The sequence below is a fragment of the Tamandua tetradactyla genome, chromosome 8 (assembly GCF_023851605.1).
Source record: "Tamandua tetradactyla isolate mTamTet1 chromosome 8, mTamTet1.pri, whole genome shotgun sequence".
Lineage (NCBI taxonomy): Eukaryota > Metazoa > Chordata > Mammalia > Pilosa > Myrmecophagidae > Tamandua > Tamandua tetradactyla.
The window spans coordinates 60071994-60097851 of record NC_135334.1 but is presented as its reverse complement, the minus strand read 5'-3'; the positions used below and the strand labels follow the sequence as shown (position 1 = coordinate 60097851).

General features: G+C 34.7%; 1 protein-coding gene and 1 long non-coding RNA gene across 12 annotated transcripts in view; one reads left to right on the top strand and one right to left on the bottom strand.

Moving 5' to 3' along the window:
- The window catches only part of DLG2 (discs large MAGUK scaffold protein 2), a 2206106-nt gene that overhangs the window by 962122 nt on the left and 1218126 nt on the right, over nucleotides 1-25858 (bottom strand). The window lies entirely within an intron of this gene.
- Nucleotides 1-25858, top strand: part of LOC143643427 (uncharacterized) — a 38943-nt gene that overhangs the window by 12541 nt on the left and 544 nt on the right. Inside the window, exon 2 of one of the 2 annotated variants that reach the window (XR_013156273.1) lies at nucleotides 18133-18314. This is a non-coding gene — a long non-coding RNA (uncharacterized LOC143643427). Of the gene's footprint in view, nucleotides 1-18132; nucleotides 18701-25858 lie in introns of those variants that run through there. The other variant, XR_013156272.1, reaches the window with a different exon arrangement.

Sequence of the window (25858 nt, the reverse complement as noted above, 5' to 3'; positions counted from 1 at the left end):
AAAACAGATGATTATTTTAAAATGAGGAGGTGCTGTGGCAATTATTTTTATACTTTTCCATTCTGGGCATTCTATTGGCTTTAAACTGTGCCTTGGGAATTTCCCCATCCATACAGAAAAACAAAAGGGATGAGAGTAGGTTAACTTTTAGATATAGTCATATTACGAAGCCCTTAGAAAAGTCAGGAGAACATACGTCTAAGAATCAATGTGATGAAAGAATTTCCCTTCCATTCATTCATGTATTCATTTATTTATTCAACAAATGTTTATTGAGAGTTACGACATACCAAGTGTATTTCTAAGCAATGAAGAAATAACAGTGAACTAAACAGACAATTCCTTTTCACGGAGCTTACATTTTAGTGGAGGAAAAAGATAATAAAGAAGATAAACAGCAACATATATAGTTTATGAGATAGTGATACATGCTAAAGAGGGACATAAAACAGAAAAATGTAATTGAAAGTATTGGGGGGGAGGGCTCAATTTGTGATAGGTTAATCAAGGCAAACCTCACTGAAAAAGTAACTTTTGAATAAAGACATAAGGAAATAGGAGTAAGTCAGTAGGATATCTGAGAAAAGAATATTCTATGCAATGATCTTATGAAGGAGCTGTGGATGGTTTGTTTCAAGGCAGTAGGGAGGCCAGTGTGGATGAAACAAAGTGAGGGAAGAGGAAGAGGTTGGGAAATAAAGTCTGAAAGGTAAAGAAATGGGTGGAGGCAGAGTGAGGAAAACAGATTTTAGAGGCTTTCTAAGCTATTGTGGGTACTTTGGCTTTTGTTTTGAGTGAGATTTGAAGCAGAATGCCAGCATGACACGACTAATATTTTGAAAGGATCACTGTGGCTGCTGTCTTGAGAATTTTGACTGTAGGGAGTCAAGGATGAAAAGAGGGGGAACATTATTGCAATTATCAAGATGAAAGGTAATGGTACATTAGAGAAAATGAATACCCATGGAAATAAAGAACAGTGGTTGGGTTCTGGACCTATTTTTGAAAATAAATCCAATAGGTCATACTGCTAGATTGGATGTGATCTGTGAGAGAAAGAGAGGAGGCAAGAATGACTGAAAATTTTGCTCTGAGCAACTAGAAGGCTGAGCTCACCTCTGGCTGAAATGAAGAAGGTTTAGATACAGCAAGTTTTGCAGTTTGGCTCTAGACATGTTATATTGAGTTATCTTTTAGAAATTGGAGTGGTAACATTGAGTAGGCTGCTAGATATACAAATCTAGAGTTTGGGAGAATATCCCAGCATATGAATGGGATTTAAGACATGAACACTGGGTGAAATAGAACAAAAGCTCAAAGACCTAGTCCTTGAACCTCTCAACATTTACAATAGTTTAGTTAATATGCACTTTCTTGCTGACTTATAAGTTCTATGAAGCAGTGATTAAAGTAAAGGAAAGATAAGAAAGTGGAGAGTAGATGCAATAAATTTCCATAGTATTTAAGCAGATTACAGAAGAGAGTGAGGACAGGAGAGAGGAGAAAACCAGTGAAAAATTTTTAGGATTAATGCATTATAGGACCAGATAGGGAATAAAGAGTAATACACATACTTGAGGATTATACTGAGAATAGGGTGTTTTATGTGGTTAAGATACTTATCAAATCTAATACTTACCAAGTTTTTAATATGAGTCAAACACTTAAATACTTATTTACTTTTCAAAGAATGCTCCAAGGTGGGTCCTGGTTTTGTGCCCAGTTCACACATAAACAGATTCAAAGAAATTAAGTTAACTTGCTGGAGGTCAATCAGGATCCCTCTTCCTAACCATGAGTGGAGACAGGGTACCTATCTCATGACACCCGCCTCCTTTGTCTGTGGGGGAGGGCTGTGGTTCCTGGGGGTACACTAGCTCTGTGGGGATCAGAAACCTGTTCTTCTTCTTAGTGTTCATCATCCTTGTTGTCTCCTTTGGTATTTGGCAAAGTCTTTGTAAATGTTTCATCGTGTGCCAGAATAATTGAAGAGAATCAAAAAAGGTTTATTCACAATAGGTCTAGATCATGTAAGGAAGCAGGTCTACCCTGGGATCCCTCAGAGGAACTGAGTTAAGGCAACCGATGGAGTTCTGGGCCTGCATAGACTCATAAAAACACTAACAAAATAGGTGATTAGCTCATTGCAGAGTTGAAGTTTCAGGGGAAGATGGTAACCGCGGGCACAAATTGGAGACCTAGCTTCATGGAGGTTGTGCTTGCTTATCTAGAGGAAATAAGCTTTTACTATTGACCGAACTCAGGAAAATGTCCAGCTAGTGAGAAGAAAAAAATATAAATGTAGAATGGTACAATCACTTTGGGAATGTAAGATAATACCATCACTCTGTAAAATCAGTTTGGAACTTTCTTCAAAAGTTAAAAGATACAGCTACCATATGAACTAGCAATTCCACACCAAGGTATTTACCAAAAAGAAATGAAAGCATATGTTCATGCAAAAACTGTACAGAAGCTTTATAACAGCTTTATTTCTAATAGTTAAAATACTGGAAACAACCCAAATGTCCATCAGTAGGTGAATGGATAAACAAATTGAAGTATATTCATACAATAAAATACTACTCAGCAATAAAAAGGAATGAACTATTGATGCAAGCAAAAACATAGATGAATGCCAAAATAATTAGGCTGAGTGAAATAAGGCAAACAAGAACAAGTACATACTGTATGATCCCATTTCTACAAAATTCTAGAAAATATAAATGAATCAGTAGTGACAGAAAGCATAATAATGGTTGACTGGGGAATGGGCAGGGTGAGAAGAGGGAGGGATTACAAAAGAACATAGGGAAACATTTAGAATGATGGCTATGTTCATTTTTTTGATGGTGGTGATGTTTTTACAAGTGTATACATAGGTCAACAGCTATCAAATTACAGACTTTAAATCATGAAGTTATACAATTATATCTCATCAAAACCATTAAGGCGAAAACATAAAAGGACACTTAGCATGGCTTCCGGGTCAAGATGACGGCTTAATAACGTGTGCGTTTTAGTTCGTCCTCCAGAACAACCACTAAAAAACCAGAAACGATACAGAACAGCTCCTGGGGACACATCAGTGACCAGACACACAGTGTACCCCAGTCTGGACCAGCTGTGAGCACCTCCCCGAACCGTGAGTTCCCAAAGCTGCTACGGTGGCCAGCGTCCCTCCCCCACAGGCCGCTTCCCAGAGGGGAAAGGAAAGGACTTTACCAGCAGCAGGGACTGGGCACAATCAAACGCCAATTGTGGAACTAATTAACAAATTCTGACTACTAAAAATAGGCCCCCAGCTTAGGTGAACCTGACCAAAGCAGAGCTTGATCATTTTTGCCCCGGCGCCAAGGGGGCAGGACTAACAGAAAAAGGGGGGGAAAAAAGAAGGAAACAGAGGTTTTTGTGGATGTGTATCTACAAAGTCTTGAGTACCTCTGGATAGAGCGGCAGGACTTTTCAGGCTGCAACTGCCTCAGACATAGGCAGAAGTGAGCTCTTTTGGGGGTTTGTCTAGAGCCTGTGCCTTTCCCAGGGAAGGGGTGAAGCCTAACTCAGGTGGAATCCCTCCATCAAGGAATTCAGACACCAGGGCTTGGTAATTTGAAGCCATTAAAACCAGCCTACAACCTCTCCTCTGTCTCCACCACGCTCCCAGCAGGAAGAGTCTGCCAAAGTTAAAGGTACTGCATCATCTTATGCTGGTGGGACCTGCAGTCAGACAAGCACCACACACAGGGCAGGATAAGAAAAACAGAGTCCAGAGACTTCACAGGAAAGTCTGTCAACCTGCTGGGTCTCCCCTCAGGGAAAACTGATGCAGGTGACTCTTTCCTCCTGATAGGAGGCCAGTTTGGTCTGGGAAAATCTGGTTGGGGTCTATAATATCTAAGTAGACCCTCCTAAGTGTGTGTGTGGGGGGAAGACACCACACAAGCAGGGCAAGAAACAAGAAAACAAGAAGTGAAAAATTCTCCTCTGTTAAACAAAGCTTAAGCTAAAGGTCCAGATAAAGCTGAACGGAATGTCAAAGAACAGAGAGACAACAAATTCATCCAGCAAGAAAACCCTAGATAAAAGAAGTGAAAGCAATCTCCAGAATAAACTAATTAAGGTAATTAAATGCCTAGATGCCAGCAAAAATAACAAATCACACTAGGAAAATTGAAGCTATAGCCCAGTAAAAGGAACAAACCAACAATTCAAATGATATACAGGAGCTGAAACAATTAATTCAGAATGTACGAACAGACATGGAAAACCTCATCAAAAACCAAATCAATGAATTGAGGGAGGATATAAAGTAGCCAAGGAAAGAACAAAAAGAAGAAACTGAAAGTCTGAAAAAACAAATCACAGAACTTACGGGAATGAAAGACTCAGTAGAAGAGATGAAAAAAACAATGGAAACCTACAATGGTAGATTTCGAGAGACAGAACATAGGATTTCAAAACTGGAGGACGGAACATCTGAAATCTGACAAGATACAGAAACTATAGGAAAAAAAAATGGAAAAATATGAGCAGGGACTCACGGAATTGAAAGACAATATGAAGCGCACGGATATATGTGTTGTGGGTGTCTCAGAAGGAGAAGAGAAGGGAAAAGGAGGAGAAAAACTAATGGAGGAAATTATCACTGAAAATTTCCCAACTCTTATGAAAGACTTAAAATTACAGATCCAAGAAGTGCAGCATACCCCAAAGAGAATAGATCCAAATAGACATACTCCAAGATATTTACTAATCAGAATGTCAGAGGTCAAAGAGAAAGAGAGGATCTTGAAAGCAGCAAGAGAAAAGCAATCCATCACACACAAGGGAAGCCCAATAAGATTATGCGCAGATCTCTCAGCAGATACCATGGAGGCGAGAAGACAGTGGGATAATATATTTGAATTATTAAAAGAGAAAAACTGCCAACCAAGAATTCTATATCCAGCAAAACTGTCCTTCAAAAATGAGGGTGAAATTAAAACATTTTCAGACAAAAAATCACTGAGAGAATTTGTGACCAAGAGACCAGCTCTGCAAGAAATACTAAAGGGAACACTAGAGACAGATACGAAGACAGAAGAGAGAGGTGTAGAGAAGAGTGTAGAAAGGAAGACTATGAGTAAAGGTAAAAAGAAGGAAAATTAGATATGACATATAAAACCCAGAAGGCAAAATAGTAGAAGAAAGTACTACCCATGCAATAATAACACTGAATGTTAATGGATTAAACTCTCCAATCAAAAGACATAGTCTGGCAGAATGAATTCAAAAAACAGGACCCATCTATATGCTGTCTCTACTCAAAGGACACGAGGCCAAGGACACAAATGGACATTTACACACCAATGTTTATAGCAGCATTATTAACAATTACCAAGAGATGGAAACAGCCAAAATGTCCACCAACAGACAGTTGGCTAAACAAACTGTGACATTTACATAAGATGGAATATTATGCAGCTATAAGACAGAATAAAGTTATGAAGTATGTAACAACATGAATGGACCTTAAGGACATTATGCTGAGTTGATTAGCCAGAAACAAAAGGACAAATACTGTATGGTCTCACTGATATGAACTGACATTAGTGAATAAACTTGGAATATTTCCTTGGTAACAGAGACCATCAGGAGATAGAAATAGGGTGAGATATTGGGTAATTGGAGCTGAAGGGATACAGATTGTGCAAAAGGACTGAATATAAAATCTCAGAAATGGACAGGACAATACTACCTAACTGTAATGTAATTATGTTAAAACACTGAATGAACCTGCATGTGAGAATGATAGAGGGAGAAGGGCTGGGGACATAAATGAAATCAGAAAGAAAGATAGACGGTAAAGATCGAGATGGTATAATCTAGGGATGCCTAGAGTGTATAATAATAGTGAAATGTACAATGTACAAATTTTAAAAATGTTTTTGCATGAGGAAGAACAAAGGAATGTCATTATTGTAGGGTACTGAAAATAGATGATAAGTAATACTTTAAAATGTCACCTTATGTGTGAGACTAAAGCAAAAAATGTTTATTTGTTACAAAATTTATATTTTGACTAGAGCATTTCCTAATATAACTCATGTAGATAGTTCGATTAAATGTCAGAAGTACTTGGAATCTCAGGTAGGACATGAGATTTTGTTGGTTTGTCCAGAGTGATGCCCCGATGAATCCCAGAGTATTTTGATCAGTGACTGGAAAAGTATTTGCAAGCCCCCTTTGGGGAATGGTGAGAGTGGGGAGAAATTCAACTTCCCCAAGTCGAATTCTTGATATTCTCAGAGCAGTGTGGACAACCAAAGCCATAGGCTGAGCCCCCAGTCTTGGGGTTTGTTCATGTGAAACTTAACCCCACAAAGGATAGGTCAAGTCTACTTAAAATTTAGGCCTAAGAGTCACCCCCAAGAGAGCCTCTTTTGTTGCTCAGATGTGGCCTCTCTCTCCAGCCAACATGACAAGCAGTCTCACCACCCTCCCCCTCTCTGCGTGGGACATGACTCCCAGGGATGTGGACCTTCCAGGCAATGTGGGACAGAGATCCTGGGATGAGTTGAGACTCAGCATCAAAGGACTGAGAAAAACCCTAGAATGAGCTGAGAATTAACATCAAGGGATTGAGAGAACCTTCTCGAACAAAGGGGGAAGTGTGAAATGAGACTAAGTGTCAATGGCTGAGAGATTCCAGAGTTGAGAGGTTATCCTGGAGGTTATTCTTATGCATTAAGTAGATATCACCTTGTTATCCAAGATGTAGTGGAGAGGCTGGAGGGAACTGCCTGAAAATGTAGAGCTGTGTTCCAGTAGCCATATTTCTTGAGGATGATTGAACAATGATATAGCTTTCACAATGAGACTCTGTGAATGTGAAAACCTTACGTCTGATGCTCCTTTTAGCTACTATATCAACAGAAGAGTAGATCATATGGAATAAAAATAAATAATAGGGGGAACAAATGTTAAAATAAATTTAGTTTGAAATGCTAGTGGTAAATGAAAGCGAGGGGTAAGGGGTATGGTATGTATAATCTTTTTTTTTTCTCTGTTATCATTTTATTTCTTTTTCTGTTGTCTTTTTATTTCTTTTTCTAAATCAATGCAAATGTTCTAAGAAATGATGAATATGCAACTATGTGATGATATTAAGAATTACTGATTGTGTATGTAGAATGGAATTATATCTTAATGTTTTGTTTGTTAATTTTTTTTTAATTAATAAAAAAAGTTAAAAAAAAAAAAAAGGATACTTAGCATTTTAAAACTTAACCAGGATGATGACTACATCAATTTACTTTAAAGGAGGAGCACTAAAAAAGTCAGAACGACTTCATAGGAAAAGAAAGGAATATTAAAAAATGAAGAAAAAAGGCAGAAACTAGGACAATTTATCAAAAACTTCTGTTTCCCTTTTTAAATTCTATCTCTGCCTAACTTCTGCTCCTCTCATATATCTCACCTACAGCAATTTTCCTAATGAAATTTCACACCTGTCCATTTCTGACACCATTTAACATTTTGTAACAGCACAAATATTAACAATGTATTTTGGGCATATGTTTCTGTCTGGCCTGCATTGCAAGAGGATCAATATTGAGTTTAAGTAAACAAAAACAATTCTGTTTTTTTATTTTCCATTTAATTTAATTTGGTTTTGGTTTAAAAACAGACTTAACCATTTAATTTTTATTTCAGAAATTATTTTTTTTACTCTAATTTCTGTCGTTGCATAGGAAACAAAGATTTTGAAGTCTTTAAACTATTAATATCAGCAACTTTTGGCAGGAAAACTATTCTAAGAGAGCCTAGGAGCGCTTTATCCTCTCTTTCTTTGCCTAAATGCAAGAAAATTAGACTTGTTATTTTTCCATTTAGAAAGAAAAGCAAAGGAATTATTACTAAGGATTATACATGCAAGAATGCGTATTAGACTACCATCATGCTTTTCACTGAATATTTAAAAAGGACACCTTGAAATATATTCAAGGGTCTAAACAGCAAATATAAAGTAGGACTCCACATTCAGAAACATGCAGAAAAGTCCTGCCTGATGGGGAAAAGGTGCTTCAGATTCAGGAATGACGGCTGAAATTATCAATTTATTTCCTGCCGGTACAGCTCAAATCGCATTCTTGACTCAACAACACTGAGTTCTTTCCAGCACATCCATTTAGGGAATTTGGCTCATGTTGAGGTATCTGTAAGACCTAATGTCTATGAGAACGAGCACACCCAGGCCAAGGAAGTGTGGAACACTGGGTTCCGAGCAGAAGGGCCCTCATCCGGTACTGTAGTTTGCATGAAAAGCCTGGTGACCAATCCGATGCCAGATATCTCCAGGCTTTCAGATGAGACAACTCAAATAAATTCTTGTAGCTCATTCACTGAAGTTCCACTGAGAAATTTTTAATGAGAAATTTATATAGAAACAGGAGTACCCACCAGAAATGAGAATTATGTGGTAGGTAGTTATGTTGAAGAAATAATACATTGCAATTGTGGTAGGCCTGGTCCAGATGTGAGGTAGAGGAATCCCCTAATTTCCACCCTAGGCAGATAGTCTCAGTCTGGGTCACATAATTCACATCCTGATGATAAATAGCATTTATTGATTGTTTGATCTCTGTGAGGCATTGTGCTGAGTACTTTACATGAAGCTAAAGCCTCATCACAATTCCATCAAGTTAGGAACTAATCTTACCCTCCTCCTACAGATTTCCTAACTTTGGCCTTTGTGCCATCAGCACCCCTTCCCCTTGCTCTAAACACTGCCTGGAATTCTCTTTCCCAGATATCCACATGGTCTCTCCTTTGCCTCCTCCAAGTCTTTATGGACGTGGCACTTTTTCAATGAAGCCTTTCCTGAACACCTCATATAAAACTGCACCTCCCACCTCCAACTGCCAAAACTTTCTACTATGCTTTTTTTTATTAGAGAAGTTGTGGGTTTACAGAAAAGTGAGGCACAAAATACAGAGTTCCTACATACAACTCTATTAACATGTTGCATTACTGTGCTCTATTTTTATAATTTGCAAAGAGCATTTTTATAATTGTACTATTAAATATAGCCCATCATTTACAATAGGGTTCACTGTGTTGTACAGGCCTACGTGTTCTTTTTTATAATTTTTATTCTAGTAACATATATAAACCTAAAATTTCTCCTTTAACCACATTCACATCTATAATTCAGTGCTGTCAGTTACATTCATGGTATTGCGCTAGCACCAGCACCATCCATTACCAAAGCTTTACAATCAACCCAAAGAGAAACTCTGTACAATTCAAGCCTTAACTGCCCCCTTCCTCACCCCCAAACCAGCCTCTGGTAACCTAAACTCCAGATTCTGACTCTATGAGTTTGTTTTCAACATCGAACTTGGCATTTAATGTAATACTTCTTGTAATTATTTTATTCATTCTCCCCCCCACCCTTACTAGAATGCAAACTCAAACTAGAATGAGGGCAGGAACTTTTTCCCTTTTATTTCATTACCTAGAATGCCTGTCATGGTGTAGGCATTCATTAAACATGTGTAAGTGGAAGTATTGTGGCTTTAAGTAATAGCCACTTGTTATAATTTACTAGGTTAAAGGCAAAAAAAAAAATCTTTAAATAATTCTTCGTTCTTACTTTAAAGTTAACCAATAGTTTTGCTAATAACCCATCTTCTGATAATTTCATCAAAATGTATTTTAGAAAATAACAGGTTAAAGATTTTAACTAAGTGAGTAATAATTCAATTGATTAGCAGATATTAGGTACAAAAAAAGTATGGGGCAACCTAGGCTTTTCCTTTCTGAAGCTTCCAGTCTTGTTGGAAAGAGAAAACATATAATCTGAAACAATTAGAAGACAATATATTCATTATTTCATTTATCATGTATTCATTTGTTAATGGAATAAAATATTACCTCCATGTGCAAAGCATTCTAACTAGCTGCTGGGGATATATAGATGTGAATAAACACAGTTCCCATTCAAGGAGTTTACAGTCTCATAGAAGAGGTAGAATTAACTACAAAACAAAACTTGCTAAATGGAATAAAAACTTGACAAATGAAATGGAGTAAAAAGATAAAATGATTTGAGTGAGAGTTCATAAGTGGAAGAAATTACAAAGATAGTATATTATAAAGTGTGAAACTGAATATAATCAAATGCCAAGCAGTATGGCATAGATAATAAAATGTTATTGCCTATCACTCCTGCAATTGAAATACACCAGGGATTTTAGTGATATTTCATGCAGAAAATAACTTATGCCAAGAATCCTATTTCTCTTAGTTCCCTGTGAAAGGGAACTGGACATTTAACAAAGTACAACCTTGAATGATGTATCCATCTGTTCCTGGGAGTAATTTTGTAACATTAGTTTTTGTTTTTCATATCTCCAGTTTTGCAATCAAGATGAAGGCAAGTCTAATATCAATTTCCCAAAAATACAATTTAAAATTAAATTCATGTAAAATTGATTAAGTACCACAAATAGAACAAAAGCAAGTCATTACATTACACATGAAGTATTGCCCTTCCAAAATGGAGAGATAAATAGAAAATAATGTATATTTTGAACTTGTCTTATTTTCATAGACTGTAAAGTGATGCTATCCATTATAGAAAGCCTGAGAACAAAGAACAACATAAAAATAAAAGTAAGAGTCATCTGTAATCCTGTTATCTACCTCAGTGCTAGAAATTGATATACTTCCTTCCATAATAGATGTAGATAATTGCAGGTGTGGGAATAAATGTAGTTATTGGTGTAGCTTTTGTTCATAATTTGGATAATGCTTTATTCATTATTGTGAGAAACTGTACTATCATTCAATAAGCTTCAAAAACATGACTTCTCTTGACTGAATGACATTCCATTGCAGGGATGCACTAATCATTATAAACAATGTGATAAAATAAGCAAAAATGTTTATTTGACTTTCTGATTGTTTTCTTGAGGTGAATTCTTAGAATAAGAATTAATGGCTAAATTGGTGAAGACATTTTTGAGATTTCTATTAAGTGTTGCCAAGTTGCTTCAAAAATGTTATACCAACTTATATCCTTATCAGTATACTGGAGAGACCATTCCATTGCCCACGTTCTTGTTATCTGGAACATTACCATGTATTTTTTTGTATGCTGTATGACGGGGTTACATTTCATTCTTTTTCCATGTGTTATTGCAGCAACATTGGCTGAATTTTTGTTTTTGTTTTTGTTTCTGTCATTATTGTTTGTTTTGGGGGGAAGTGCATAGGCCAGAATTGAACCCAGGTCTCCCACAAGGCAGGCAAGAATTCTACCACCCAACTACCCTTGCACCCTGCCATTGCCATATTCTTTAAAATCTTTTTTTTTCCAATTTGATAGCCAAAACTTAATACCCGTGGAGAGTTTTTTTTTACACTGCTTAAAATATTGATTTAGAATATTTTGAGTTTATTAGAACTTATTTTAATTTTGTAAATTTTCTAGGATGAAAATTTTCATATTGATTTAAGAGCACATTATAGCTTATGTACAACTATCAAAAATGGTGGTTTTTCAATTTTCTAAATTTTAAACATAATATTTTAAAGTGTTTATGTAGTCAAATCTACTTATCTTTCCTTAGTGATCTATTCCATTGCATTTATGATTAGACAGTCCTTCCCAAATCCAAGATCTGTTAAATATGGACTTTTTTTTTGTTTTATTTTTACTTTAGTCTATCAATTAATTTGTAACTAATTTGGTATTTGATGAAAATATAATTGATGATGTTTACTGAGTGAAGAAATGAATACCAAACACTGCACTAAATTCTCTATATGAATGTCCTATTTTAATCCCTATAATCACTTTATGAGGAAGTATTTAAAATTGTCCCTTTTTCACATGTGAGAAAACTAATGTTTATTGAGTTTGAGTTCTGTATCTATTCATATGACTAGTAAATGATGTAGCTGGGGTTTGAAATCCAGTAGTCATGAGAGCCTGTTTCCTTAACTACTCTATTTATACTAATGTGAGATCTAGTACTAACTTCATTTTTCAGCAAACAGCCCATTTACTGAACAGTATGTCTTGAAAAATCTATTTCCCCTTTGATTTCTATTGTTTCCTTTGTCATATATGACATTATTGTATATATTAAGATTTATTTCAGTTATCTATTCTATTCCTTTGATTTTCAGCCAGATCTTGCACCAATACTGTACCATTTTATTTATATGTATTTTTATTACAGCTTTGTAATGTTTATTATTATATAATAGGACAAATAGGCCGTTCATTGTTCTTTTCATCCATTTGTTATTCCAATCAAACACTATAATCATTTCATTAATTTCAACTAATTTATTATTTGGCCTTTTATTAGTTTTATTAAATATTGGGAAATGTTAATATTTTTAAATGTTACATTCCTTATCTAGGAACATAGGTTATCTTGCCATTTATTCAATAACTTTTGACATCACACAGTAAAATTTTATAATTTTCTTCATCTAAACCTTGCATAGGTAGTACTAGAGTAATCCTAGTTTTGCTGTGTTTTTTGCTGCTATTATTAATGAGATATTTAAAATTATACTTTTCTTTTTGAGGTAATTAGGCTAGGTATTGATTTTTTGCATACTTGTCTTATATCTGCCACATCTCTTGGATTTTCAGTAAAAACAGCAATTTAATCTTCTCTTGATATACCTGTTATTATGTTTCATATCATATTTCACTGGCCAGAAATTTCAGAATTATGTTAAAGCATTTGCTGGCCAGAAATTTAAGAATAAGGTTAAAGTGTAATAGTTATGGCAGCTATCCTTTATTTCCAACTTTAATGGAGATGCTTTCAATCTTTCAACATTAAATATGACAGAGATTGATGGTTCGGGACAGTTATTTTTTACAATGTTAACTGTGCAGCCTTTAAACTTCAGTTTTCTAAGAGCTTTTTTCAGGAAGAAGTGCTTAAGTTTATCAGATTTCTTTAAAATGCTTTGGAATGATACATTTTAATTTCTTTGATCTTTAGATGTCATGTTTTATAATAATAGACTTTTAATTTAATCATCGTTGCCTTCCAGGGATTAATCCCTACTTCTTTTTTTTGTCATGGACAGGCACCGGGAAATGAACCCTACTTATTCTTAATATGTAATTCTGCAAGTGAATGCTAAATTTTGTCAGACCCATTTTATTTAAAATGTATGCATCTTCACTTATAAATGAGAATGGTTTTGTGCTTTGTCAGGTTTTGGCATCTGAGTAACAACAACTTCATAAAGTGAACACATAAATGAACAAAGACAAATCACACTTGGAGGACATACTAGAGAAAACAATCCAAGATGGAGACTTAAAGTTTATACTATATACAGAATTGATTCATGTATTATGTACCTCTTTCATATTCAAATTCTCTTTTTTAGGGTGTCCTCTTCTTTAGTTTTTCTATTAGTAAAATTATCACTATATTTAGTTGATAAATATATCCATGAATCATATAATTTTTATCATTATTTATATTCTACTGAATGCCGATTTTAGAGCAATCATTTGATCAATGGACATTAAGGTTTCAGAATAACCAAATTCATTCATTCATTAATTTATTCAAGCTTTAAGGAGTATATATTATGTGCCAACCACTTCTTTAGGTGCTAATGTTGCAGCTAGGAATAAGATAGGTAAGGTACTAATCTCATGAAGCTCTTCTCCCATATAGATGAAGAATATTATGCTATGATTGATAAAAACAATTTGCCCAAATTCATATACATTATAAGTGAAGAAACTGTTTCACTGTACCCTATGAGACCCTCATTAGAAAAATATTCATGAAGTAGCTTTCATGTATATATACCATTTTGCAATCTGTTTGATTTAAATGCAGAGAAATGGAAAAGACGACCTCTGAAAATGTCTTTAAGTTCTTATTCTACAAGGTTGCAAGCTGTCTCAATTTATCAAAAGTGTATTATCAAGAATGACAAAATTAGCAGAATATAACAATGTTGACTTTAAATTTCCTAAGATTAGGAGTTCATGCTATAACTTGAGATACCCTCTTCCAGGTCCTGTGGTATACATTATATATACATTGTATCATTCAGCATCCCTAAAATACTTCAAGGTATTATTATTATCACCATTTTATAATTGAGGAAATGGGGACTTAGAATTTAAGATAAGTAGGCCAATATCACACATGTGATAAGTAGAGAAGCTGAAACACAATTCCAGAGTCTGTCTATCTCCATGGACTTTATGTAATGGGCTCAGTGTTCTCAGGACTTCATTGAAGCTTCGATAGAAATTCAGAAAAACCTTTGAGTAAAGATTCAGAAGTCATTTAAGGGGTAAAGAATCCAAGGCCTATGGTCAGGGCTTCAATAACAAATGCATTAAGTCAATCCATCATGAAAATTTCTGTTCTGAGTGAAGCATTCTGGTTTACAGCCTTTCTCTGATAGATGAGGCAGCAAGTTCTGGGAGGGCAGCAACCATATTTTACTTTTTTGTTGATTCTCTAGTATCTGGCATGACACTTTTCACATAATGGTCATTCAGAACTATTTAGGGAAATGAATGAGTCTCTGTAGCCCTAGAAAAATCAGTACAAGTGACAGAAAAAGAAAGCAACAAAAAGCACCTTTTCTTGATAAAACAGTCAGGAAATTAGGAATATAAGGGGCGGGGGGGTCCTCAACATGATAAAGGCATATTTGAAAAACAAAACCCACAACTAACATCATATTCAATGGGATCAGGAACAAGGCAAGGATGCCACTTTCACACTGCTATTCAATGTTATAGTTGGAGGTCCAGCCAAAGTAATTAGGCATGGGAACGAAATAAAAGGCATTCAAGTCAGAAAGGAAGAAATATAACTATCACAATTTGCAAATGACAAGATTCTACTTCATAAAGTAAAATCTCAAAGAATTCAGAAGGAAGCTACTAGAGCTAATAAATCTGCCAAATTTGCAGGGTGTAAGATCAGAATACAAACACCAGTCACATTTCTACACACCAACAAAGAAGAATATGAAAAGAAAGTCCAAAAAAAATTCCATTTACAAAAATATCTGATAGAAAAAATTATCTAGTAACACATTTTACCGAACAACGTTAAAGATTTGTATACGGAAAACTGCAGAATACTGCTGAAAGAAATTAAAGAGGACCTAAATAATGGAAAGACCCCCTATGTTCTTAGGTTAGTAGACTGCATATTGTTAAGACTACCCAATGTGATTTGCAGAGCTGACACAATCCCAGTCAAAATTCCAGCAGCTGTTTTTGCAGAAATGGACAAGTAAGTCATTCATCAAATTTATTTGGAGTGGCAAGGGGCCCTGATTAGCCAAAATAGTCTTGAAAAACAATATAATAGGAGGACACACACTTCTCAATTTCAAAACTTGCTACAAAGCTACAGTAATCAAAACAATGTGGAACTGGGTTAAGGAGAGACATAGTGACAAATAGAATAGAATTGAGAGTTCAAAATTAAACCCACACATTTATTGCCAATTGATTTTTGATACAACTGCCAAGTCCACTCAGTGGAGAAGGATAATCCCTTCAACAAATGGTGCTGGGAAAACTGGATGTCCACATGCAAGAGAATGAAACTGGACCCCTACCTCATAGTATTACAAAAATTAACTCATAATGGTACAACTACCTAAATATAAGATAAAACCATAAAATTCTTAGAAGAAAATACAATGGCAAATCTTAAGGACCATGTATTAGGCAATGGATTTTTAGAGTTGAAACCAAAAGTATGAACAACAGAAGGAAAAAAATAGATAAATTGTACTTCATTTAAACAGAATAGACATTTCTCCAAAGAGTATGTATAAATGACCAATCAACAAATAGAAAGTTGACAAACATCATTAGTCATTAGGGAAATGCAACTTAAGACCACAATGAGATACCACTTCACACCTACTTGCATGCCTGTTATTGAAAAAAAAAAAAAGAAAGAAAAGAAAAGTAACATGTCCTGGCAAGAATGGGGAGAAATTTGTACCCACATGCATTGCTGTTGGGAATATAAAGAGTAAACGCCACTGTGGAACACGTTTGGCAGTTCCTCAAAAAGTTAAACCTAGGATTACCATATGATCTGGCAATTACATTCATAGGAATATATCCCAAAGAATGAAAAGCACAGACTAAATAGATATTTGTACATAAATGATCATCATAACATTTTTCACAACAGCCAAAAGGTAGAAACAACCCAAATGTCTATCCACAAATGAATAGATAAACAAAATGCAATATATCCATACAATAGGGTTCTATTCAGCCATTAAAAAGAATGAAGCTCTGAAACATGCTTTAATGTGGATAAATCTTGAAAACTTGATTTTGAGTCAGACACACAAAAAGAGAAATATTGTATGTTTCCAGTTAAATAAAATATCTAGAATATGCAAATTCATAGAAGCAGAAAGTAGATTAGAGGGGTTGAACTGAAGGGAGGGAGGAATGAGGAATTAATGTTTATTGGGTACAGAGTTTCTGCCTTGAGCATAAAAAAAGTTTTAGTAATAGAAGATTGTAGGGTGGGCCACGGTGGCTCAGCAGGCAGGAATGCTTGCTTGCGATGCCAGAGGACCTAGGTTCGATTCCCGGTGCCTGCCCATGTACAAAAAAAAAAAAGATTGTGATAGTAGAACAACATTGTGCAGTAATTAATGCCACTGTGCTGTGTTGGATATTTAAAAATAGTTTTTAAAAATGGTAAATTTTATACCATGTATATGTTATAATAAAATAAATAAAAAGAAGAATAAAAGAAAAAAAAAGCAAAAAAAAAAAAAATTCAGTCAAGAGATCCAGATCCTTGGCCCAATTCTGCTACTAATTGTCACCAGTGTTAGGTGGATTCTTAACTTCTATATACCTCATTTTTTTCATCTGAGAGCTTAAGAGGCTGAAGTAAATATTCCCATAGGTTCTTATTAACTCTCAAATCCTATTAACAGTAATGAATAACTCCAATATTTTCTTACAAATCTTTCTTAAGCACCAGAGAAACAAAAAAAAAAAAGCTTTCATTTATCAAAATCGCTCCTAGACAGGTCTGGGACACTAACCACAAATTAAACAATTTATAAGCTTCCTGGAAGTACTTGCAAGATGCCCCATATCCTTGTTATTCTTACACAGTCTTTAACATGATTATAAATGCTAACTTAAAAAAAATTGTCCAGTGGTGTCAGAACTACTTAATTCTGCAAATAAGAATATAAAAGAGGTCAAGGTAATTAATAAATACAGTGACCACTGTGCTTTTAAACATGCATATAAATCTAATTTTCTAGAAAGCAGAAACACATTATCCAGTCTCTCCTAATGTCCTGCTTGCTCAACAGCTGAGAAATGAACTTATGTTAACAATTAAATACCATCATTCTTCTTGCACACGGCTATTAAGTCATGATTAGTCACTTCTCCACTTTAGTGCAAAATGTTTATTAGTAGAAGAATGCCTGTTTGGTTCCAGAAAAATAAGAAGATAATTGCAAACAGCTTTACTACGTAACATCTTCCTTTTTTTATAATGCTGAACTGAAAATGATACATCATCACCCATTAGGAGTTGGAAGTGCAAAAATTCAATAAAGTGTCTAAATTTAATTAGACGTTAGTTGAGGAGAACTCTTAGTGGATTGCTTAACAATTAGTCCCAATCTCTTTATGGAAGGTCACAGAACCTACAAACAGTTTTGCGGGCCAACTTTAGATATCACATACCTGATCTTATTGTAACAAAAAGGGAATTTTGCATTGTCCCAAATTTCAGCAACGTAATAACTACCTTTTGGAACTCTCAGAGGCATAGATGGGGGAAGGTATTTATTATATTAAATCCCAATTCATTTCTACTGGTTACAAACCAATCTTCAAAGAGACAGATTTCTAGAATAGGAAAGGACCAAAGAGATCCCTGAGCCAATACCCTTGCTTTAGAAATGAAAGATCTGGGGCTCAGGGATATTTAGGCCCTTGTCCAAGGTCATAGCCAAGAGCAAAACCAGCTCACAGACTTTGCTATCCTACTTCCCAGTGCAATGCTCTTTTCTCTATTACTACATGGTCTCTCTCTTCTTTCATCACAGTATTCCACTTTGGACAAATCTTCTGAGAACCCGGCTGCTGTGAAAGAAAGATGATGCAGGAACAAGGGTATCGGTATGGTCCTTTCTCAGAAACATCAGAGAAGTTTAAAGAGGAGGAAGAGGAGGAAAAAGAGAAGGAAGAAATAAGCAGAAAGAGCCAATATCTCAAGAAAAGGCCTCTTGTAGGTTGATTACATTTGGATTCCCCTGGACTGAGGGTTGGATTCTTATCTTGTATGTTGATGAGTCTGCGTTCTCTGTGCTGAGGGCAGCACTCCTGGTACTCTTATTGTCTGGAAGTGAACAAAAGGCAGAAGATGTCTGGGTTCAGTGTCACTTAGGACTAGGGGAAGGGAGGAAGACTAGCATTGATGGATTATCATTACTATGTAAATGGACTAACCCCTACCTGTGCTCATTGTACTTTAATTATATGATTATGATACCCAACTTGATTGTGTACTCACTGAGAGTAAGGATTATGACCAATTCATCTCCATAGCCTCATGTTCTATCACATATTTCATATTCAGTGAATGTTGGATGAAATAAATAATAAGTAAATGAATGAATGATGCATGTTGTGCTTAGAAGAGAATCCCAAATAGAAACCACCCCCCGTTTCTAGTATTAGCTGAGCCTCTGATAATAAAGTTTCTGACAATACTAGAAGTAATTTTTTAAAATATTCTTCATGAATTCCAATAAAAGTTGACTGGGCCTAAAATACAGGACTTGATTGGCCTGTTATACTCTCCATTCTAACAGATTGAGTGAGTGAGTGAGTGCTATGAATGCAATCCATGTCCTCTTTCCCTCTTACTTCAGGTATAAACATCAAAATGTCAAGTGCTTACGTGATTTTATTTTAAAGTACTCAACAACTGCTACCCTTGCAGTGAATCATCATAGTGTGCAGTACAGAACCAACTTTACTAGAAATTGAATTTGTTTATTTGTAAAACTTTTATTGAAACTCTTCTATGTATTTGGAGCTATGCTAGATGGTTGGAATGCAAAAATGAATACCATGGGGTACTGGTTTCAAGTTTCACACATTGTTAACAGAGAATAATAATATACAGAATAGTAACTGCTATAGAAGATATATAAACCAGTACAGGAGTATAGAGGAGGAAACAAATTCTGGGACATTAAACCTCCAGTTTAGACTTCTCACCTAGTTACCGGGTTTGGAAGACAACATGCATGAGTTCTAACTCTGGCTTGAAAGATTCCAGTCATGTGAATTAAAGTTAATATCCCTGTCCCTTAATCTCTTCTTTCGTAGTGGTTAAGAGCTTGGGTAACACATAGATCCAGCTCACTATCTGTTTGACCTTAGCCAGGTTTCTTTATTAGTGTGAAGCTTCAACAGTTTTATCTGTAGAGCAAAAATTAGGAGTACTTATATCCCTGAGAGCTGTGAAGACTAAATGAGAAGAAGTGAAGTATATTTATCATAGTGCTTGACACATAGGAATTGCTCAATAAATGCAGCTATTATTAACAATATTTATTTTAGATGAGAGAATTAGATGAACTTGAGCTACACTTCTCTGAATGAAATTTAACATGAATAGATAAACATGAGAGAAAAAAAATACTAATCAGTTCTGAATAAGGAAATAGCTTCTCCCAACCAGTAAGCTAAAATCTCAAGATACTGCACAGGTTAAAAAAAGGGGCCTTGGAGTCACACGAGTGACTCTAACAATAAATATAGAGATGTTACTTATAGACCATACAGATTTACGATCCACTGCTAAAATTTATAGAATATGCCATGGTGGATGCTGTTAACTATTGGAATGTTCTATATATAGAATATCACAATGAAGTTAATCCATATAGGAAACCATCACACATTTGATCCATTCTCATCATCATGACTCCTCAGCAGAACATGCTGCCTGCTTTGGTAACACAGAGTTCTTTTGTATAAAAAATTGTGATTACTTCATAAAGGTCAATTCTCTCAAATCCCTGGAAACCATGGTAGGCCAACCCACCAAGATCACAGAAGCAATTAAAAGTGTTTAACCGGGAAAGTTGCCAGGTCCAGATGGCTTCTGCCAGTGGGTTTTTGTTTTTGTTTTAAACTGTTCAACATTAGGGAAACAGCACTTGTTTGCCTCCTATCTATTTGCTAGTGGACATTCTCCACATTTGTAAAAGAGTACATTCATCACAGGGATTCTAACCCTACATGGGCATCAGAATGTAGCTTTAAGAACAAATGGCAGAACTTCTTTGATGCCTCCTTGTGTCTCAAATCAGCTCAGAATTTGCTATGCAAACTTTAATATGGGATATGTATGCATGGAAATATGTTTGCATGTGAAATCCCACTTCCATGAAGGAGTCTTCAAATTTGTGGAAGTATAGTGTGCCGATTTGAATCTGCTGTGTACCCCAAAAAAGCCAAGTTCTTTAATCCTCATTCAGTATTTCTGGGTAGGATCTTTTTTGGTTGCTTACATGGAGATGCGATCCATCCAATTGTGGGTGGTAACGTTTTATTAGATGGTTTCCATGGAGATGTGTCTCCACCTATTCAAGGTGGGGTTGCTTACTGGAGCCATTTTAGAGGGAACCATTTTAGAAAAAGCTTTAGAGCCCATGAAGCCAGAGATCTTTGGAGATGAAGAAGGAAAACGTCAGGCAGTGTGCAATGGTGGCTCAGTAGCAGAATTCTCACCTGCCATGCTGGAGACCTGGGTTCAATTCCTGGAGACTGCCCATGCCAAAATATATATATAAATATATATTTTTTATATATATTTATTATAAATATATCCCAGGGGAGCTTCATGAAACAAGAAGCCGGGAGAGAAAACTAGCAGACCTCATCATGTGCGCTTCCAGCAGAGAGAAAAACCCTGAACTTCACTAGCCTTTCTTAAGTGAATCTCTTGTTGGTGCCTTAATTTGGACATTTTCATAGCCTTGCCTTAATTTGAACATTTTCACAGCCTTAGAACTGTAAACTTGCAACTTAATAAATTTCCCTTTTTAAAAAGCCATTCTTTTTCTGGTATATTGCATTCCAGCAGCTTGCAAACTAGAACACATGGTCTGTAGGTCTTTATACAAAAAATGTATAAAGATATGAGAAAGTGCTTAACAAAAGAATCTTTTTACGCTGCAAAATTACTTTGCCCTTAAGCTTTTTTAAATGTATTTTTATTGAAATATTTTCACACCCTTAACTCCTGTAACTTACAACTACCAAACACCCTCATTTATTCACTGTGCCCTTCTGACATAAATATCTATACCAGGTACATTTATGTGACAAAGACAAAGATTCTACTAAGAAATTTATTGAAATCCTACCAACCCAGGGCAGCCATAGATCTAATCCTGGCTCTGACAATTTATTAATAAATTGACCTTGGGCAAGCCATTCATCTCTTTTGAGCTTTAGTTTCCTGAATGGTTTTAAAAAAAGGGGGGGCTGTTATTATTTGTAATTTAGGCAGTAGCATCTTGGTACATAACTACTCAGATCAAAGTACAAAAAATGAAGGCAAGGAAAAGACCCAAGTATACATGGAATTTAATATGTGCTAAAGGTACCATCTCTAATCACTGAGGAAATGATGGATTTTTAAATAAAAAATGTTGAGAAAGTGGATGAACATTTGAGAAAAGATAAACTTAGATCAGTACCTTACAATGTACACCAGAATAGATTCCATATATAAGAGAGAGTTGAATGTTAAAAGAAGAAAATATTCTAAGTAACAGAAGAAAACATGATTAATTCCTTTATTACCTACGAAGGAGAAAATTTTGCAACTATGAATCAAAATCCACAAGCAATCAAAGAAAAAGTGTAATATAACTGGCATATACTTACATATATAATATACATAAATAATATATACTCAAATTCATATATTTTCTCAAAAGAGAGGTAACAAAATGTAAAAATATATTTGAAACTCACATCACAGGTGCAAGACTCTAATCACTTTAAAAATTAAAAGTTCCTAGAAATCTGGAAGAAAAATACCAAATACCCCCCAAAAAAAACCTAGTAGGCAGAATGCATGAATGAATTGCACATGGAAAAAAAAAAGACTAATGGCCCTAAATATATGAAAAGATGCTCAATGCTATTCATAAGAAAAACAAAATTTCACTGAGATACTCTTTCACGCTACCAGAATGGCAAAAATTCCGAAGTTTTTTAACACCCTATGTTGCCAAGAAGAAGCAGGCATTTTCATATTTTGCTAGTGGAAGAACACAGTACTACAACTTCTATGACACTGCATTTGATAATATCTAACATTACTTATGTATTGATCCTCTAATCCAGAAGCCCATTGCTAGATATCTATTCTAAAAATATACCTGCATAAATACAAAACAACATATGCTTAATTAAATGAATTAGCAAGACACTTTTTGCATAAGAAAGGAAGGGGGATAAGAATATATGTACATATTTGATTAGAAAAAAATGTTGACGTTAAACCAGAAAATAATAAAAATAGATAACTACGAAGCTGACCATTTAAATTAGCTTGTCCAGGATTGATTTTTTTATTTTTAATCATGCTGTATTATATATGGATATTTATTATTTCTGACATATAATAATTTTTTAAAATAGATTTTATTTTATAGAACTTTTTAATTGATTTCCTGGCTTAATAAAATCAATTTTTCAGTCAATATGAAACTATCTAAAAAATTATGAATTGTAATTATTTTAAGCAATCTCTTTTCAAAATTCTCAAAAAAATCCCTTTTGGACAATAAATTATATGTGACCATATCTATTGAGGATTGGGGGATATAGAAAAAGATAGGATCAATACTTCTCGGTTATATCTTTTAATATATTTTTTATTTTTTTAATGTTGTAAATACTTAAAATAAATTAAATTTAAAATAAGCAAAACAATAAACTCTAAAATTGTAAACTAAAACAATTTAATCGAACCATGGATCAAACTGGCAGTATAAACCCAGAAACAAAATAACTATTTCAAGTGATTTTTGAACACTATTCATCTTATGTGGCGTATATTCCAAGAAAAAAGAGAACTGCAAAAAAATTAAATCTACATTTTACTTAATAATCTTATTATTCTTTATACTATTGATTTCATTATTTTGAAGGTATTTTGTGTATAAGGTTGAATAAAGCAAATATGTGAAAATACTAAAAAAGCAAAGATTATAGTGTAAAAGAGTTACAAATAGAAAAAAGAAAGGAGCCAAATATAACATGGACCTTGATTAGAATCTGGTTTGGAAAAACAACTGCTATAAACAACTGTGTGTGGAAGGAATAATTGGGGAATTTGGAAGTAGGGTAGATATTAGATAATATTAGGAAATTATTAATCTCTTTTGTATGTGATAATGGTGTTCTGGTTATGGAGGAGATGGATTGTGAAGCCACTGTCTTAGCAAATTACTTTCAGATGGTTCTACAAAAAACAATTCTAGCTATCTATATATATAGGGGGGAAGATAGATCAACAGATTGGTAACTTGCTAGATATATATATCAGGTATATTATTAACAATTGTAAAATCCAGGTAAAATGGGTTTTCATTGTAGTAATCTTTCAACATTTTACTAAGTTTGAAAAGTATTCTGATAAAAAGCTGGAAAAAAAAAGTAAAAGCAGTTATCTACTTAGGTGGTTTGTAATAAGGATTAAATATAAATAACTTAAAGTATGTTATTTATACTTTAATAAATGTGAGCAGATTCTCCATAATGTTATTTTCCTCTCCTACTTTTCTTCATTATACTACATTTTATAACACAGTAAACAATTAGCGTATGGAGGAAATGGGGGATGCCTTATTAGGTTGAGTGGACAACTTGGGTTTAGCGCACATGTGATTAAATAGGTTGGATTACTATAAAACGGTCCCTTGACTTTCATGTGTGTTAATAGGATCTTGTTGGCTAGTTCTGAATTTCCCAAAGGAAGAGAGCAATGTTTATTTTGCCACTCTCATTTCTAGCTCTTATATTGAAACTCAGCCAAGTGAAAAACAGCAATAATCCTCCCCGTGCGTGTCCTCTCCATACACAAAACTTCCTACAAACATGCACATGCTACAGTGATTTAACACATCGACTGAAGACTTCAATTACTATATTCTTATTTCTTCAACTCCCTTACTTCTACCGAAGTTAGAACTGCTGCTCGTGTTTAGAGTGTCATTTGAATGCTGTAAATTTTGCTCATCGTTGACTACTTGTCCTGGGATTAAATCAACACATGTTTTAGCAGTTCAACGCTTTCCTTAAAGCACTGGGTTTCCCAAATTTAATTATGTTAAAAAATCAAATTTACCAAACAGGTATTAAAATGTTTAGAATACATGCAACTTAAAAATTTCATTCATTAGGGCACATTCCAGTTTCTCCTTTGCTATTCCATTTTACTTTAATATTTGAATCCTCATGATTCAGGCTTCCAGAACTCTCCTACTTTGTTCTAGAGAAGAGAGAGGAATTCATTAATGGATATAAGGTATTCTTGAGAAATGCAAAACAAGTAATGAATTCCTAGGTCTTCTTCAAGCATAAGCTAAAATGACATTTTCTTTGAGTCCCCTACATGCTCAGGCCCTGACCAAAACAGTCTATTTCTTGAATGAATAACGTATCTATTCCTGTAATCGGAATAGTATAACTATTATACTATGGTATAACTATTTCTATACCTCTGTGTCTCTGCAATGTACCTAACATTGAAACATTGAAAGTTTTATCCTAGAGAAGTGAGATGATGAAGAACAGGTTTAACAGATTAATCTGGCAAGAATTTGGTAAGGGTGTGTGTGTGTGTGTGTGGATTTGAGGAAAACACACTGAAGGCATACATAAGACTGGCTATAAATCATTGTATGGAAAGCCACAGAAAATTCCTTTACACCCAAGCACTAAACCTAGGATTATGGACAATCCACCTCTAAAGGTTACACTGACGGCAGAGCAAAGTTCAGTGACATAGTTGTGTGGCCTTGAAATTAGAGCTAAAATTCAGGAAATCATTTAAACCTTTAAAGGCTTAGCAAAAAAATACAACATTGTATGGGAGCTATTTTATAGGCAAAAAATCTTTGCAGGAGAGATTTACGCTACATGATGGTAGCATTTGCTTTATTCTCATTCTGTAGAATGTGATGAATCAACATTACCATCATTAAATATTTATCCAGTACTTCTGTTAAGTTGCTGCAGCATATGATTTTTAACATCTCTTCCTAGCTAATTATAGACAAAATAGATAATAGGAATGTAAAGAGGCATGGACATACAACAAATAACATTCATGGTGAAACATTTGCAGCTTTATAGAACAGTCACATGGGCAAAACTCTATAAAAAGAACAAGTATGTAGAAAATGTAGTCTAATTAAAATAAATGAAGTGGAATATATAAAGCACAAATGCTGACAAATAGAGTTGAACCCAAATACATGAAAAAGAGTGAAACAGAAATATGGGGAAGTAATTGATACTCAATGATGAAAAACCAAATAAAGCTTCAAGAGGTTTCAAAGTGGATATTCATTTGCTCAATTACTGGCCAAAATGTTCACAAGAATCTTCCTTGTGATGGGAATATTAGGTGCTAACGCCCAGAAATAAGCCCTTCTTCTCATTGTCTAGAAATTCACAGTCTAATGAGAAAGAAAGACATGTAAACAAATAATTCCATTCAGTGGCTCGAGA